The following is a 16916-nucleotide window of genomic DNA, read 5'->3' as shown; positions in this document are numbered from 1 at the left end:
GAGGTAAAGAAGAGAGAAAAAACCTGTAGTATGCCTATAGTGAAGTACAGGCTTCCAGTCCCTGGCTCCTATGGAGACGTGGCACAGCTACTGGTGAAGCCACCTGCATAGAATACTGATTTCACCAGACAAGAGGAACTCACCCCTGCTCATTCTAACTTTCATAGCTTCCTCAGCCCTTCACCTTCCCGGCTTTTGACAGGCTTAGTCACTGATACAAAAGAACAGCAATGCTCTAGCGTTTACTGCACAGCGACCAGCTAAGCAAAGGGTGAATCTGTTCGTGTGCCCAGCACCTGACTAAAGTTTTAGGTCTGTTGAAGCTCTAGTCCCAGAACTGAAGGAAATGACCCAAGTGTGAAGTTAGACATAGGTTGGCATGAACGCTGGCTCTCTTTAGAAATGAGCAATAAGACTGCCATGACAAGCTGGGAGAGGTGGCGCAGAGGCAGGAGGATGGCTGTGAGTCCGAGGCCAGACTGGTCTACAAAGTGAGTCTAGGACAGGCAAAGCTACATAGAGAAACCCTGTCTCAGGGGAGGAAAAAGACATGGTAGCTGGGAATGGTGGTGCACACCTTTAATCCCAGCACTCGGGAGACAGAGGCAGGCAGATTGCTGTGAGTTTGAGGCCAGCCTGGTCTACAAAGTAAGTCCAGGATAGCCAAGATAACATAGAGAAACCTTGTCTCAAACACACACACACCCATACACACACACAAACACACACACACACACACACACACACACACATACACACACACACACACACACACACACACACACAAACTATTTTTTAATGCCATAGCATAGTATTTTTTTTTTAAACAAAAACCTTTGCAGTGACTTGGTCTTTTGCCATTTATTCTGTAGAAGAATAAAACATACAACAAAGTTTATCCTTTAAAAAGTAGCCGTGTGAGACTTGACCAGTATGGACAACTGTGTGGTCACTGTTGTATAAGACATGGAGTGATGACATCTGTCCTCGAATTCTCTCATTCTTCTTTGACATTTATGCCTCCTGTTGTCATCCTATTATTTTTGTCATTTCCAGTGTGTCAATGAAGCAGAGTCATGCAGTATATACCTCTGAGCGGGGCTCTGACTCAGCACGGTGTACTGGAGACTCATCCAGAGTGCTGCCTGTCTTTTGCAGTCCCATGATTCCGAGCATTCTGCCCTTCTGGTGTTGAGGGCATCGGGTATAACTTGGTGTGGGAGAGTGTGGGGATGGAGGGTAGAACAGTCAAAGAGCACACCAAGCAAGCCCAAAGAGAACATTTTAAAGAAGTAAAGACTATTTGAAGTAGAGTTTATGAACTCATTTTACCTCATGAGCATCTGAATTTGGTTTGCTGTGCCGGCCCAAGTGCCTTACAAATAATGTTGACTTCTCAACTCATCTGGTCTTGGAGATGCGGGAACTGGGATTCACGGAGATTTGGTGATTTGCCAAAGATCACACAGGGAGCGACTGATGGAAAGAACATGTGAGGCCTGGCAGCTTAGTTGTTCCCTTCATGCCGAAAAATTAGTCATCTATCAAATGTCTCCTATGGGAGGAGAGAGAGGCCAGAGCAGATCTCAAGCTTGGCCAGTGATGGATGGCAACCTCCCTCAGAATCCTAGATTGTGCCAGTCTGTGCAGCAGCAACAAAAATAATGGCAGATTCAGAGATACAGCTGTAGACTGTTTAAAATATAAAAGCATGGTATCTGCACGAGTAGGAGTCACAAATGTTCTGGACATTGGTCTATCTGTCTTGACCAAGGTACATGATCTTTGTCTTCAACTGTCACCAAACAGACAACAAAGCAGAGACACACCCTCAGTGCACTCAGAAACACTCCTGGGTCCTGTGTTTACTGCCTGGCCAATACAGGGATCACTCTGGAGTTAGGTATCAGAGTTTGATGCGTTTGGATTTCGGGTTGAGTTTATTTAAATGTATGTGGTGCTTTGCATCATATTGTTAATCCTAACTTAGTCATTGGATATCATGTTAAGTTACAGAAAACCAAAAGGTCTAATGTTAAGAATGTTTGTACCAAATAGATTAAAATGGAAAAACACCATTAGGATTGTGGTATCCATGTGAGAAGAAAGATGTAGGAGCAATTGTACTTCAGAAAAATACAAAAATAACAGCCCAACGGAAGCTGCATGAGGCCGTGAGCCGGCTCCAGATAGCTACTGTTATTTGCTTTGTGAGCCATTTGATTAAAGAAAGCTTATTTCTGATATTTTGTAGGATATGAAATTATTTCCTTTATTTATTGTAGTGTCTATCAAATGTATGCATATAGGAGCGATTATTAATGCTCTAGAGTGGATAAAATGAAAGGAACTGGTGGCATCAAGTGTTGTTGGTGATATAAAGTTACTGAAAATCTTGCAGTTTGCTGCTGGTGAGTGTTAGTTCACAAGCTGATCCTGCTAGCTGGTCTCATCTGCCTCTAGGTTGCTTAGCAACTTCTGACATCATCATCTGCTGCCATTACCAGATATGAGCCAGAGGCACCAGGTATGAAAGGACAAACCTGCCACCTCACCTTTCTTTTGCATTCCCTCTAAGGGGCTCACCCCTTCCCTTCTGCACTCTCCTCCCCCACCGTCTCTCTGTCTGTGTCTCTCTCTACCCTCATGGCCCACTCAAGCCCTAACTCCTCTCCGCCTCCCTTCCCCCAAATAAACCTCTCCATGTCATATCGGTTGCGTGCCATTTTATTCTTAATGATAACAGCGGGAATGCGAACTAGTGTGATCTCTCAATGCTGTGACAGTGCCCTCTAAGACTAAGCATGCACGTGACCTACTGCCCAGCAGTTCTGCTCCTGAGCATTTGCTTGGTAAGAGTGGTAGCTCCCACCCACAGGAATGCTTTTTAAATATTCCTAGTTTTACTCACTAGAACCCAAATTGGAAACAACTCAAGCATTCTTCAGCAAAAGACTGGATAAGTGACTATACATTCACCTGGTGGAATACCTTTTTAAAGAACTGCTGTACACAAGAGTGTTGATGTGTCCTGCAGAGTTATGAGAGAAATAGCGAAGACCCAAGAGGACACAGAATATATATAATTTTGTGTAAAACAAGGCAAACTAATCCACAATGACTGTGTTAGAAAAAGTCACTCAGGGTTTGCAGTGGTGATAGCTCTTGTGTAGGAAAATGCACAATGACCCTCTGGGGCAGTAGATGCAGTCTATAACTTCGTCTGGTTGTGTCTGTCCAAAGACATAGAGACACATGTAAAAATGTCTTCAGACTACATCACTGTGTGTCTTGATACATGAATGCTGCTTTGTGATTCTCTTTTTTCCTATTGTCAATGCATACCATGGCACAAGGTCAAAGAGACTAAAGTTTTCACTAACAGATTTGGGTAATAATTTGCCATGTTGAATTTGGTCAGAGTTCTTACATTTCTTTTCTTTTCTTTTTTTTTTTAAGTTTCAGAGATTTACTCATCAGTGTAATAAACTCCAAAAAATCAACATGATTTTATGCATTCAGAGGAGAAGTATTTCCTGGTTGAGTGGAAAATTGTGCGGACGGCTTCTGAAAGACCTTCATTATAAGTAGCTTTATGGTGAACTTCCTGGTTTAGAAGTTGAGGCCTTCTTTCTTCAGTTTGTTGTAGTCAATGTTCACTGAGTAGAACTTGTATTGGTCATTGGGACCCAGTTTGTTCCAAGGTTCTGGGTTATTCTTCCTGTCCCTGCTGACCTCTGGATTGAGTGATGCCAAGTGCATCACATATAGTGCTTCTCCAGGGCCTCCTTCTCCAGAGAGGGAGCAAGATGGGATGCTTCTTGGCGTGCCTGAGGAGCTGGCAGAGCATGTCTGAGGCAGTGGCCTACCTCCTGGTAGACAGGACAACAAGAGCAGGACACAAACAGAACCACTCCCGCAACCTGGCTGAGTGGGCGTCCAAAGTCACCCAGCTTGGTCAGATTTCTTGATCTCTCTTGTTTTTTTTTGTTTGTTTGTTTGTTTTTGTTTTTTAAAACTCCTTTCATCAGTATAAACACAATGTTTTAAAACTTCCATTCAGGACTATATAATTCTCATGAAATAATGCGAAGTTCTGCAAGGCTGGGTGTATAATGGACTGTTCAGCTTAAATCAGATAACTGAAAATGTAGAAAATCCTTTTATCACTGGCCAGGCATTGTATATGGACATGAATGGGGGACTTACTTGACTCTCTGAGTGACCACTTTTGTTTGACTTGCCATTTACTATTGAACAGGATATTTAACAACTGAAAAGTATAAAGATTAATTTCTATAACACTGTTATTGTTCATTATGAGTCTCATCAAAGAGCAATGAAAGAGGGATGAAAATAGCAATCTGGCCTGAGACAGCCACCTTAAAGTTATATAGCGACCACTCTGGGGGTAGGAGATAAGTCTGCATCTAAGTTATGAATGCTATCCAAGTATTTTTCTTTGATTTTAAGCCCCTATAAACAGTTAATCTTTCTAACTCTTTTTGAATCATCTTATTAGTTTCCTTGTTAATGAAATGTGGGGGGGGGAGAGGGGTTAGGCTTGACATCAACTTACTGTATTTTGAGTGACTCATGCGGTCATCTTTATATCTGACAATATAACAGAGCTTTGCTTATGGTCAATAATTTTTAGCTTTTGTTCTCATTCAGAAATTTTCCCTATTGGACTGCAGCGATGACTCAGTGGTTAAGAGTACTGGCTGTTCTTCCAGAGGATCTGGGTTCAATTACCCCCAGTACCATATGGCATCCATGGTTTGTCTGTAACTCCACTTCCAGGAGACCTGATGACTTCTTCTGGCCTCTGTAGGCACCAGTACATTCATGGTACATAGATATAGATGCAGGCAAAACACATAAAATATAGAAATCTTTCAAAAATATTTTTCCTTCATGTTTTGGTATGGAAAATACTACAAACTCAGCATCTTTCTTCATAGCTGGCTTTACTGTAATTTTGTTTGTCGATGTTAAGACGAGGCCACCTAAACATAATGCTGAAAATATTTTATTGGTTTGTAGACACTAAGCTTTTGTGATGGGTTAGCATCGATTTTTTTTCTTTCTTAGGAAGCCAGCAGTTAAGGGCAGGAGTGGGAAAATGCTACAACGATATTTCTTGGTGCTTTTGTAACAGGTGGATCTGCTAGGGTGAGTAGAAAATGGGAAAAGGTTAGGAGAAGGAGGTCAGCTTTCTTAGACTTCAGTCAAGTTGCAGAACCACTGGTGTGCGTGTTAGAACCGTGAGAAGCAAGGACACTTGTGAGTGAGTGGCGTGTGAAGGGGCAGCTGTAAGAGCGTTCGTCTGTGTGGCTTTAGGTATCATTTCATTTGACGCCATGCAGCATGATCATATATTTCAAGTAAAAGAAAGCCAAGGCAGAAAGCACTCAGGTCATTAAGTGACTGGTACTTTATGGAACAGAGACCAACGCCGAGGCCAAAGCGCCGCACCACATCACCAGGCTACCTGCTTCTGAGCACTCACTGACCATGTCTTTCCAGAAGTCAAATGCTGATGCCCGAATCCCAAACATGGTGTGTCTTAGACTGGAGCTTTGGGGAGACCATGAGGTGAGGATGGTGAGCCCCTGCAGAGGGATTAGTGCCCTTCCTCTGCCCTGAGACAGGAGCATGGCTGAGAAGACAATTGTCTGAAAGCCAGCAGTGGCCTCCAGTCCAAAGCACCTTGAGTGTGGGTCTCATAGCTTCTAGAGATGTGAAAAATGTCTGTAACTGAAGCCACCCAGCCCATAGTACTCTGTTAACGTGTGCAAGATCTGGCCTGGACACATACCATCTCTACATGTAACCGGGTCTCTCCTGTACAAGTCCTACCCAGACAGTTCTAAGACTGAACATTACTCCTTTGTAACTAATCCTTAATAAAGGATTGAACAAGATTACCTTTTTGTAAAACGTTTTTTTCTTTTACTTTTGAGATTATAATATAATTGCATGATTTCTTCCCCCGCTTCAAACCCTCCCATATGTCCCTCCTTGCTTTCTTTTCAAATTCAAGCCTTCTTGTTCATTAGTTAACTGTTACATGCATATGTTCCTAACTACATAAATGGAAGCTGCTCAGTCTGTAAGGGTATGTTTTCAGGACAGACATTTGGCGTTGAATAACCAATGGTGCGCTCTTCCCTGGGCAAGACTATTTCTCCCACTCTCAGCACTCCCTGGTTGCCTTGTCTTTTCTTTCCCGATCCACCTTGGCATGTCCTCCCTCACCTCATGGCCAGGCAGCCATGTTCCTGAGCTCTTACAGGTGTCACCTCTGACAGCCTCACAGCAAACTCTCTGATCCTCTGGCTCATGCTTACCTTTCTGTCTTCTCCTCTGCCATGGACCCTGAGCCTTAAGTGTCTAAGTTGTTTTGCAGATCTAGTCATTGGGACTGGGCTCCACCACTCTGCGGTTGTGGTTTTCTGTAATGGTGTCTGTTGCAAAGAAATATTTACTTGACAAGGAGTGATAACTACACTTTATCTGTGAGGATAGTGACAAATATTTGGAGTGCAGTTAGGGGTTGTGCCGGTTTGTTAAAGTGGTGGCTGTAGGTTCTCCTTGGAGATCCATGACTTCACTAGTTCCTGGCTGGGTTTCCAGTACCAGGCGTGGTCTCTCTCTTGCTGAGTGGGCAGTCCAGTCAGAGAGCTGTTGGTTACTGCTGAGGTGCGCATGCCACTACTGCACTGTGACGTGCTGCTCACTGTTGTGGCCCACAGGCATCAAAGCTGGGTAGAACTGCCGGTGGCTTCCAGCCCTGTGGAAGCTTCGAGGTGCTTTCTGGGACCATGAAAGCTAGGCCTTAGGAAGGAGCCATTCAGGTCAGTTCCAGCTCAGGAGCTCTGGGCCCCATGTTTGAAGCACATGGTAAACGTGACTAATTTTTACCAAAAAAAAAAAAAAAGCACCTTTTAGCTTAAAGTTCCAGCTGTGTAAAATGTTCATATTTACTTTCAGAATGCTAAGTAGAACAATACTTTGGACTTTGGAACAGTTCAAAAGTTGAGTCTTTTCTTTATGGGGAAGCTTTAGGTAAGGAGGAGTGTAGATGGTACAATTTGCCTTAAACTGTCTGCTTGAGGAGCCTCCCTCATCTCTCTCTCTCTCTCTCTCTCTCTCTCTCTCTCTCTCTCTCTCTCTCTCTCTCTCTTCTCTCTCTCTCTCTCTCTCTCTCTCTCTCTCTCTCTCTCTCTGTTTGTGTATATGTGTCTGTGTGTGTATGTGTGTATATATGTGTCTGTGTGTTTGTGTGTATGTGTCTATGTGTGTGTATGTGTGTGCTTGTGTGTATGTGTCTGTGTGTGTCTCTGTGTGTGTGTGTGCGTGTGTGTGTGTGTGTGTGTGTGTGTGTGTGTGTGTGTGTGTGTGTGTGTGTGTGTGCGGGGTGTGGGCATGTGGGGAAGGGTCAGGTAACCCAGGCCCAGCACAATTCTTGTAGAGCTGTGAAGAAGGGAGCAGGACCTGGGATCAGACTTCTGGAGAACACTCTTATTTACTTAGATATTCTCAGGCCACTGAAAAATTACAGGTCAAGAGAGCTGAGAGGTCTGGATAGAAATCTTTTTTTCTTTATCAAGGTAAAGGAAAGGGACCAGGAGGGTAGATTTAGATGCAGAGGTAATTAAAAGCCTCTCCTGCCCTCTTTCCTGTCTTGGGTGCTTTCTGTCCTTATATGAGCCTGGCTGGTAATTTCTGACTTGGCTTCCCTCTGGCCTCCTCTAAACCCTGTCACCTAAATAAACGTCCACACAGCCTCGGAACTTTTCTGACTCGGCTTTCCCTAGTTGCTCATAGGGGAGCTCTTAAGAAGGCGAGCCAGTGGCTAATACCCAGGTTTACAAAGTTCTATTCATTTTCATCCTGCTCTTCTGACCCTCCATGGCCCCAGCTATTTTGAACACAGAGTTTTGTCCTTACTCATCTATACAGTCGGGAACACTGGGGCATGTAGGGTATATTCTGTGTGTAATGCAATGTGCTAAGGCCAAGCAAGACAGAACAGGAACAAATGGAATGCCCTAAAAGGAAGAGAAAGAAAATAGTTGCCTTTTATTAATGAGCAGATTTGCTTCTCCGCAGCTTTGCATGCCATATAGCCCTCCCTTCGTGGCTCCCAGAATTCACTTGGGCAACACCCCAAATCTTTTTCTTCCCTGGCTGAAAAGGATGTCCTTTACAGCCTCTGTGTGGATTGGGGGTGCTCTTGTCCTCACTAGGCACCAAATGGCAAGTGCACCCACAGTGTGCAGGACCACAAAGCCTGTGGCACCTGACTTGTCACCCTCTGGAGGGAATAACATTAGCATCTCGTTGCCTTTCATCTGCCTCCTTCACCCAGCACTTGGCTCTTGGCTCCCTGCTGCTTGACAAGCTCTGTTTTCAGTCACCAGGGAAGGCTGTCTTCCGGGTGGCTCTGACCTCAGCAGGGGAGCCAGAGGCTTGCAGAAGGCAGGCAAGCCCAGCGACAAGACCACCCGGAGGAGCAGGCGTCAGTCCCTTCAGCTACAGGGCACCCCGGAGAGAAAGTGCCTCCTGGTTCACAGACAGAAGAGAATTCTGAAGCAATCCCTGCTTTCCTTTCCCACTCCAGTCCTTCAAAGGCTTTCTCTCTTTTCTAACAGGTCTAGTGTGTCCCCTGTTTCTTACAGCCTCTGGAGGAAGTCTACATTTTCTTTGTCCAGAAAACCACGCTTGCTTACTCTGTAGGTACTGACACTGCATAATGGTGGTGTTGACGGGCAGTGTTGAGTGGATCTCCACAGTATATCCAGCACTATGCTTACGGCCACCCATGTCGTTGTAAAAGGGGAGGGCAGACGACAATGGTTCTGACACAAGGATAATTCCATCCATCACGCAAGCAGATGGCTCACAGGACTGACGCTGTGATGACGAGAGAGCTGAGTGGTATCCTACACACTGCTGTTCATGGTGACTTCTTGAAAAATAAGCAGCACTGCCATTATTTATGCCCGCCCCACCCCCGCCCGAACTCTCACGCCTGTCCTTGTTTTCTGAGATGCAAAAAAAAAAAAAAAAAACCAAAAAAAAAAAAACCTAATTTTCATTTCTTTAAGTTAAAATATCTTGACTACTATTAACAGAAGATCTCTTGACTGCATCCCATCCCTGGGATGGTCTCAAACTCCTGGACTCGAAGGTAATTTCCTGCCTTGGTCTCTTGAGTAGCAGACATCTCCACCTTCCTGTAGAGAGGCATTTAGGCTCTTGCTAAAGAGCAAGAGCTAATGGGAGAACGTGACTGTGTTTGCGTTTGTCATCTTATCTTGCTCCAGGCTTTGGAGGGACTCTTTTCACGTCTCATCATAGAAGTAGCAGGAAGCAAGAACTAGATGCTTACAGAAGCTGATATATTTGAATCATTAAAAAAAAAATCACAAGGATCAAGAACGACTAAGGAGTTAAGCGAGGGCAGGCAAAGCCCATGGTGATGGAGATTTTTGTATGGAATGCTGAGCTGAGAGGACAGGGTTAGGGCAGGGGGGCAATTGCTGGGGAGAGAGAGCAGAGGTGGACTGTCCCTGAAGGTCTCGACAGTGCATTTCTCTGGTTTATGTATCTGCATGTTTTTTCTGTTCTTATTACACAGCACCAATGCCCACAAGTCACATGTTTAGGGCTCCATAAATGTGAATCAGGAGTGAGTTTATAGAGCAGCAAATAAGTGATTTTTTTCCCCCTGGCTGGAGACATGGCTTAGCAGTTAAGAGCCGTTTCTGCTCTTTAGGAAGACCAAGGTTCAGTTCTCAGCACACACACTGGGAGGCTAAAAACTGCTAATGACTCAAGTTCTGGAGGGCCTACTGCCTCTTCTGGACTCCTCAGGCACCTGCATGCATGTGGTGCACATATGTACACTCCTAGACACACATGCATGTGAGGCACATATGTGCACTCCTAGACACACATGCCTGTGTACCCCTAAGATAAACTAAAGAAAATAAACTGGGCGTGGTGGCACATGCCTTTAATCCCAGTACTCGGGAGGCAGAGGCAGGCAGATGACTGTGAGTTTGAGGCCAGCCTGGTCTACAAAGTGAGTCCAGGACAGCCAAGGCTATACAAAGAAACCCTGTCCTGAAAAACCAAAAAATAAATAAATAATTAAAATTAAAAAAGAAAAGAAAAAAATTGAGGGACTGGAGAAATGGCTTAGTGGTTGAAAGCACTGGTTGCTCTTTCATAGGCTAACAATCACTATAATGGGATCCAATGCTCTCTTCTGGTGTGCAGATGTACATGAAGACAGAATACTCTTATACATAAAATACCTAAATAAATAAAAAATTTTAAATGAAAAAAAAAATAAGTAGTAAGTAAAGCTGTGTGCCATCTCTGTTCTGTTATGATAGTAAGCTTATCTAAAAGTTGTTTGAATATAGAAGTATATTAAATTGTCCAAATGAATAACTGCAAATTATTATTGTTGCTGTTGTTGTTTTGAGATACGGTGGTACCATACAGGCCTGACTGGCCTCAAACTCACAGAGATCTGCTAGCTTCTGCCTCCGGTGTGCTAGCATTAAAGCCATGAGCCACTACACCTGGGTACTAATTATAAATTATATCATTTACAGCTCTGTAAATAACACCCTTTGAACTGCCAAAGATAGTCAAGATACAAATGTATTTGCCTTTTGCTATGGATTGAATTGCTTGCTGCCCAACCAAATCCCGAGTGTTGAATACTTTAGTTTCAATATGATGATACTTAGAAATGAGTCAGCTGGGTGAGAGGAGACTAGGTTTACATGAGGACATGAGGGCGGAGGCCCCTGTGAATGTGTGTCCTTAGGAGACACTGCAGAGCTTGCTTTCTGTCTCAGTGTACCACGAGGAAGAGAGCCCTTATCAGAAACCGATCAAGGCGACGACCTGATCTTGGACTTGCCAGTCTTCAAAACTGTGAGAGAATCCATCTCTACTGCTCTAGCCACTCACTCTAAGATGTTTAATTACAGCAGCCCTCGCCAACGAACACTGCTGAGAGAGAAGTTCTTTCCAAGTGGAGATGCAAATTATTTCTGAAAGTAGAAAAGATAACCCCAAAGCTAATGGTTCCTTGCCCTGCGATTAATTAATATGCATTGCCTGTAATTAACAATCTTATTTCTGCAGTTTCCTTTCAATGATTCTATATGCGCTATCCCTCTCATTGCTTGAACTATCATCATCATTTTAATGAGCTTAAGTAAAAAATTGATACATGCTCACCATGGATCTTACCAGAATTATGTTTAATTTAAAAACAACACTTTGAATCCTAAATTTATGCGGCACATTATATACTGTATCCTGATTTTATATTTTCATGTGAGACCATTAAGGATCTAAATTACTTTTTAGGCATTGGACTGAGATTTCTTTTGAAACTAAAGTATGCTGTTATTGCCAGTGAAGTCATTCAATTATATTTGGACTTCTCCAGTGTGTGTGATATTTGAATTTATTTTTGAGGTTCACTTTCTTAGAGACCATGAAATAAGGGGAGGAAACTGCCAAGTAATTGTAACTGATTAAAAGGAAATGATTTTCTTCTTTCCTTCTTTCAAACTTGGTATTCAAACAATATACAGCTTGGTTGTGGGCCACTTTCTTGCAATCCTTCTTACACTGTTGCACTGTGGTTTTCTGGATAACATCATCATCATCATCATCATCATCATCATCATCATCATCACCATCATCTGGTTCTGAGGCCTTGTACATGCTAAGCAGTTGTCCAACTACTGAGCCATGATATCCAAGCCCCAGTTTCTTTTCTTTTTTCTTTCTTTCTCTCTCTCCCGCTCTTTGTTTTTGTTTTGTTTTTGTTTGTTTGTTTTGTTTTTCGAGACAGGGTCTCTGTTAGCTTTGGCTGTCTTGGACTCGCTTTGTAGACTAGACTGGCCTTGAACTCACAGTGATCCACTTGCCTCTGCTTCCCAAGTGCTGGGATTAAAGGCGTGTGCCACCATGGCGGGCTCAAGCCCCAGTTTCTAATATTGCTCTTGTATGTCCACTTCATCTTTATTTATCCATTATTTTTTAAAATACTTATCAAGTGATAATATGCCTCTGATAAAACAGCATTAAATCCTGTCTCTCCTCATTCCAGTTGTATTAAATTAGAGAGCACACACAATAGATACATGAATAACTCAAAACAATATGTCAGATATGATTAGATATTGATAATAATTAAAAAGGAAAAGATGTTCTTTAGAACGTACAAAAAGGAGCTGAGGAAGTAGGTTGAAATATTTAATGCAGGAATATCTTGGAATGTGATAAAGCCATTTATATTAAGTATTTTTGAAGTTAGGGAACTGGCAAAGCAGAGACCTGGAGAACAGTTTCCAAGCCAAAAGACCAGTGCAAAGGCACAGAGGCTGGAAGGTGGGGGCACTGAAGCTGGGAGGGGCGTGGCACAGAGGCTGGAAGGTGGGGGCACTGAAGCTGGGAGGGGCGTGGCACAGAGGCTGGAAGGTGGGGGCACTGAAGCTGGGAGGGGCGTGGCACAGAGGCTGAGAGGTCGGGGCACTGAAGCTGAGAGGGGCGTGGCACAGAGGCTGGGAGGGGCGTGGCACAGAGGCTGAGAGGTCAGGGCACTGAAGCTGGGAGGGGCGTGGCACAGAGGCTGGGAGGGGCGTGGCACTGAAGCTGGGAGGGGCGTGGCACAGAGGCTGGAAGGTGGGGGCACTGAAGCTGAGAGGGGCGTGGCACAGAGGCTGAGAGGTCGGGGCACACCTGTGGAGTGGAAAGACAAGAGTAGAGAAGAGCACAGTCAAAGAGAGACACAGTTTGCTATAGATCCAGTCAGGCCACATCAAAATCTCAAGGACGTCAGTTTCTGAAATGGAATTATAAATGACGTGGGGAACTTTTGGCAGACCTTTAGAGAAGGAACTATTTGCCTGAGGTTTGAAATGCTTCACCTCAGCTGCTGTAAGGAAACTTGACCAGAAGGGGATAGGGTCAAAACCAAAGGTAGTAGTTAAGGCATTACTTTGATAATCCAGGTTAGAGATGTTGGTAGCTTAGGCCGTAGTAAAGATACATGGAGTATTAAGACATAGTTAGCTGCTAGATACAAACTCTGCTTCAGCTTACAAACCTGCTGATGCCTGAATGTGGAGTCTGAAGGAGACATAACTGTAAAATGACTCTGATGCTTGACTTGAGTAACTGGAAGAACAGTTTTTGTTGGCTGCAGCTGCGGTGGGAGAAGTAAGGACAAGCTCAAAGATACCCTCCGGCGTTCCATTCCGGACACACTAAAGAGGAAACACCTCCTCCCCATCAAGAACTCTGAGAGGCAGTTGACGTGAGAACTCTACTAGATACGTAAGCTTGAGAGCCATCAAGGCAAAGATGCTGACCCCAACATGGTGGCAGGGCAGCAAACAGGCAAGTACCAACCCTGAGACGGTCCAAAGGCTGAGCCCTGAAGAACCCTTTGATTCAAAGTCAATACGATGAAAAAGAATCAGTAAGGGGCTCTGAGAAGCAGTGTCTGGTTGTATGGGAGAATGCTACTTATCCACTTAAAAGCAAACAGGAGAAAGTGTGTCAGAGGTAGGACCTGACCAAGGAAAGAGCGATGATAAATGGCCAGATAAACGGCGGTTCCTAAGCAGCACTCATTGTGTCGTGTGGACGTCTCAGGTGGCTTCATAAACAGAGTTAGAGTGGTGGAGGGAAAAAGAAAAACTGGAGGAGAATGAGTTTAACAGAGATGGGTTGAGAGAAATTAGGGACAGTGAAGACAAATACGCCTCCCAAGGTCTGTTCCTATGAGAGAGCAGGGCAACGGCCTCCTTCTTTCGGGGATGGGATGTGGGACCAGAAGAGAGTTGCTCTTAAGATGGCTGCAGTGGAAGTCCACAGCACGTGGCGAGTTGGGGTTAGCCAAGAGGAAGGTTGCCAGGTGGCCACATGGAAGAGGAAGGAATACGAGGGCATTAATGAGCTCTAGAATCTAAGCGAAGCCAAGAAGGGATAGATGTGGCGGGGCTGGAGGATTAGTGAAAGGGGTGGCACTGGCAGCTTGTGGGTGTCAAAGAGCTGCTAAAATTTAAAAAAAAAAAAAAAGACACATAGATTTGGAAAAGGGAAGTTGGAAATGCAACGGCTGGTGACTGGGCGTGGTTACCGTTGATGGCGATGACAAGGCTTGGATGTACTCATGGAACTGACTGGCTGTGACAGAGAAGAACAAGGCCACTCAGTGGGCAGGAGGTGCAGACACTCAGCTGCCACATAGCTTGCTGCTTTAGTCGCCTCCTTTCACTGCTGTCTGTTCTCCCGGGCAGTGCCTGCACGCCAGCAATTCTTGGGCCTTGTCAGTATTACGCCGAGATATCCAAGAATGGAAAGGTTATCATTTCAAACCTTGACAACTCCAACGATGAGTTGGAGAGTGACACGGGGCCGAGAACTAAAACTCCCAGGGAGGAACAGCCTGCAACCCCTGTCCATCTTAATCTTTTAAACCCAGGCTCGAGGAAGAGAAAAGGTGCTGTGAGGTCCCTACCCTGAGATGAGTGGGAAGTGGATTAGGATAGGGTTACAGAGTGAGAGGATCAAGGAGAATTCTTGGAGTAAGTAAGAAAGGAGGCGTATACATGAGGTGCATCCAAGAATACACTTCACCAGCTTCACCATTCAACCTTGGACTTCCCTGAGCAATTTTACTGGGCTATACATTATGTTTTATTTTGTGAGCATCACGATGCACAGGAATGCCTGTTTGTAATCCATTCTGGAATCTTCAGAGTGGCCATGAGTCACACAGGAGTTAGCAAGCTAATTATTCTTGCCCCACACAAAGGACCCATGTGCCCTGCCTTTTCTTATCTCTGTGCTCTATTCCTTCCCCGCTGCCTCCTCCCACCTCCATCTCAGCTGAAGCCAAGATAAGCAAGAGCTGACAGTTTTTAAGAATCTTCTTGTCCTGCTAAACTCTGTACTAGCACCTAGGACCGGGAAGTGCTCTGAGGCAGGCACAGCTCTCTCCTGGCTACTAGCTGGTTGGCGACTCTGAGTAGTTTTCGTGGCTTATGTAGAACTGATCTCGGACAGTCTCTGCCACTGCTGGTTCACACTGCAGGTGGCTGGGCAGTCCCTGCCACCGCCCTGCCCATCACAAAGTGGCCTTGCTTCTGCCACAGGGGCACAGATCCCATGCACTGCCTGGGATGATCAGCCACAGCGACACCTAATAACTCATGTCAAGGAAGCTAATCAGCTGAACCAAGGCCTCCCATCCTGGTAATCACGCCACTGTCAGAAAGACAAATGGTACTTGATCTTTTTACACTCAAACACTGCAACTTGTTGTCCCCTTCTGACTCTTTCCACCCTCAGCCCATCTCGGCCCTAACCCTTCGCAGCATGCCCTCGGAAACTCCATTCCATAGGACAGAAATGCTTTGGTATTTTTTGGTGTCTGCTCTTTCTCCTTCTTTGACAGGGTCTCATGGATCCCAGCCTGGCCTCTGAGTCTCCCCAAACTAGCAGCATCAGTGTGACCTGGACAGATGCTCTCTACTTTATCCAAGAATGACCTCAAACTTGTGACCTTCGTGCCTTCATGGTGCCCCCTGTGGCATTACAGGCACGTGCCACCATGCTCAGTTTTATGCCCATACTGATTGAATAAGAATGATTAAAAAAAAAAAAAAGAATGGTTCCAATGGGCTCATGGATTTGAAGGCTTGGTCACCAGGAAGCAGCACTATTTGAAATGATTAGGAGGTATGGCCTTGTTGGAGGACGTGTGACACTTGGGGGCTGGGCTTTGAGGTTTCAAGGGCCCAAGCCAGGCTCAGTGCCTCTTTCTTCCTGTTGTCTGGGGATCCAGATATAGAACTCTCAGCTAGTTCTCCTACACCCATGTCTGCTTTTAAGCTGCCATGCTTCCCGCCATAATTAAAACAGACTAACCCTCTGAAGCAAGCCCCGAATAAATTCTTTTATAAGAGTTGTTGTGGTCATGGTGTCTCTTCACAGCAACAGAACTCTGACTAAAATACTGGTGATAAAACCCAGTGTTTCACACGACCTAGGGGACCTGGGCTACAAGCAATGGTTTCTTCTTGACAATGTCTTTTCAATACCATTAGATGAAGCCTTGTAAGACTCTGGTCAGGAGAGTTTATACCGGGAATCAACAAAGGAGATGGAGACAGGGTCGATGCAAAATCAAGAGGCTTTATTGTTCCAGAACGCTGGGGGCCACCTGCACACAGGAGTCAGGCGACTCTGAACAGAGGAATTTTAGGGTTTTTATATTCTTAGGCTGGGCAGATTTTGGTCACAGCCCTGGAGGGGAGGGGTAGGTGAGGCTGTGGAAACGTCACAGTTCCTTAGGCAGGTTGGGTAGAGACTGAGTCTCCAGGGAGGTTGTTTTATCTCAGCTAATTGTTCCGGTGGACTTTCTGGAAACTGTTAGCAGGTTTAGTTTATGGCAGTGCGTGGTCATTCCCGGAACGCAGGAAGAAATGAAGTCACCCGGAGACAAGCTCTCATATGAACATGGTATTAAATGCAGAATATAAATTACATATAGGATGTGGCATTAATTTTGCCCCTACAGCATACCTTACAAAACACACATGAGGCCTTGCTTCTGCCATGGCCCCATACACAGCCCTAGATGGGAGACAGGGATCAGGAGCAGAATCACACAGCTCTGTAGTCCTGCTTCTCACCATGCACAGAACAGCATTTCCTCCATTAACTTTTGCTCCACAGAATGCTCCCTCCCCCACCCGCCCTTTAAAAAAAAAGAATCTCCTGTAAACACCAAAGAAAGCTCTAGACATGTGGTCAGCATTATAAGTCCCTCACCATTCCAAAATCCTGCCACATTC

General features: G+C 44.9%; 1 pseudogene across 1 annotated transcript; it reads right to left on the bottom strand.

Annotated features, from left to right (window-relative positions):
* Positions 1-3413: 3413 nt before the first annotated feature.
* Positions 3414-3865, bottom strand: LOC311606069 (cytochrome c oxidase subunit NDUFA4-like; annotated as a pseudogene). Its single transcript has one exon. The product of its transcript is annotated as a cytochrome c oxidase subunit NDUFA4-like (transcript).
* Positions 3866-16916: the final 13051 nt, after the last annotated feature.

Source organism: Acomys minous (genome assembly GCF_964271855.1).
Source record: "Acomys minous genome assembly, chromosome: 9".
Lineage (NCBI taxonomy): Eukaryota > Metazoa > Chordata > Mammalia > Rodentia > Muridae > Acomys > Acomys minous.
The sequence above is the reverse complement of the archived record's forward strand: the minus strand, read 5'-3'. Positions and strand labels throughout refer to the sequence as shown.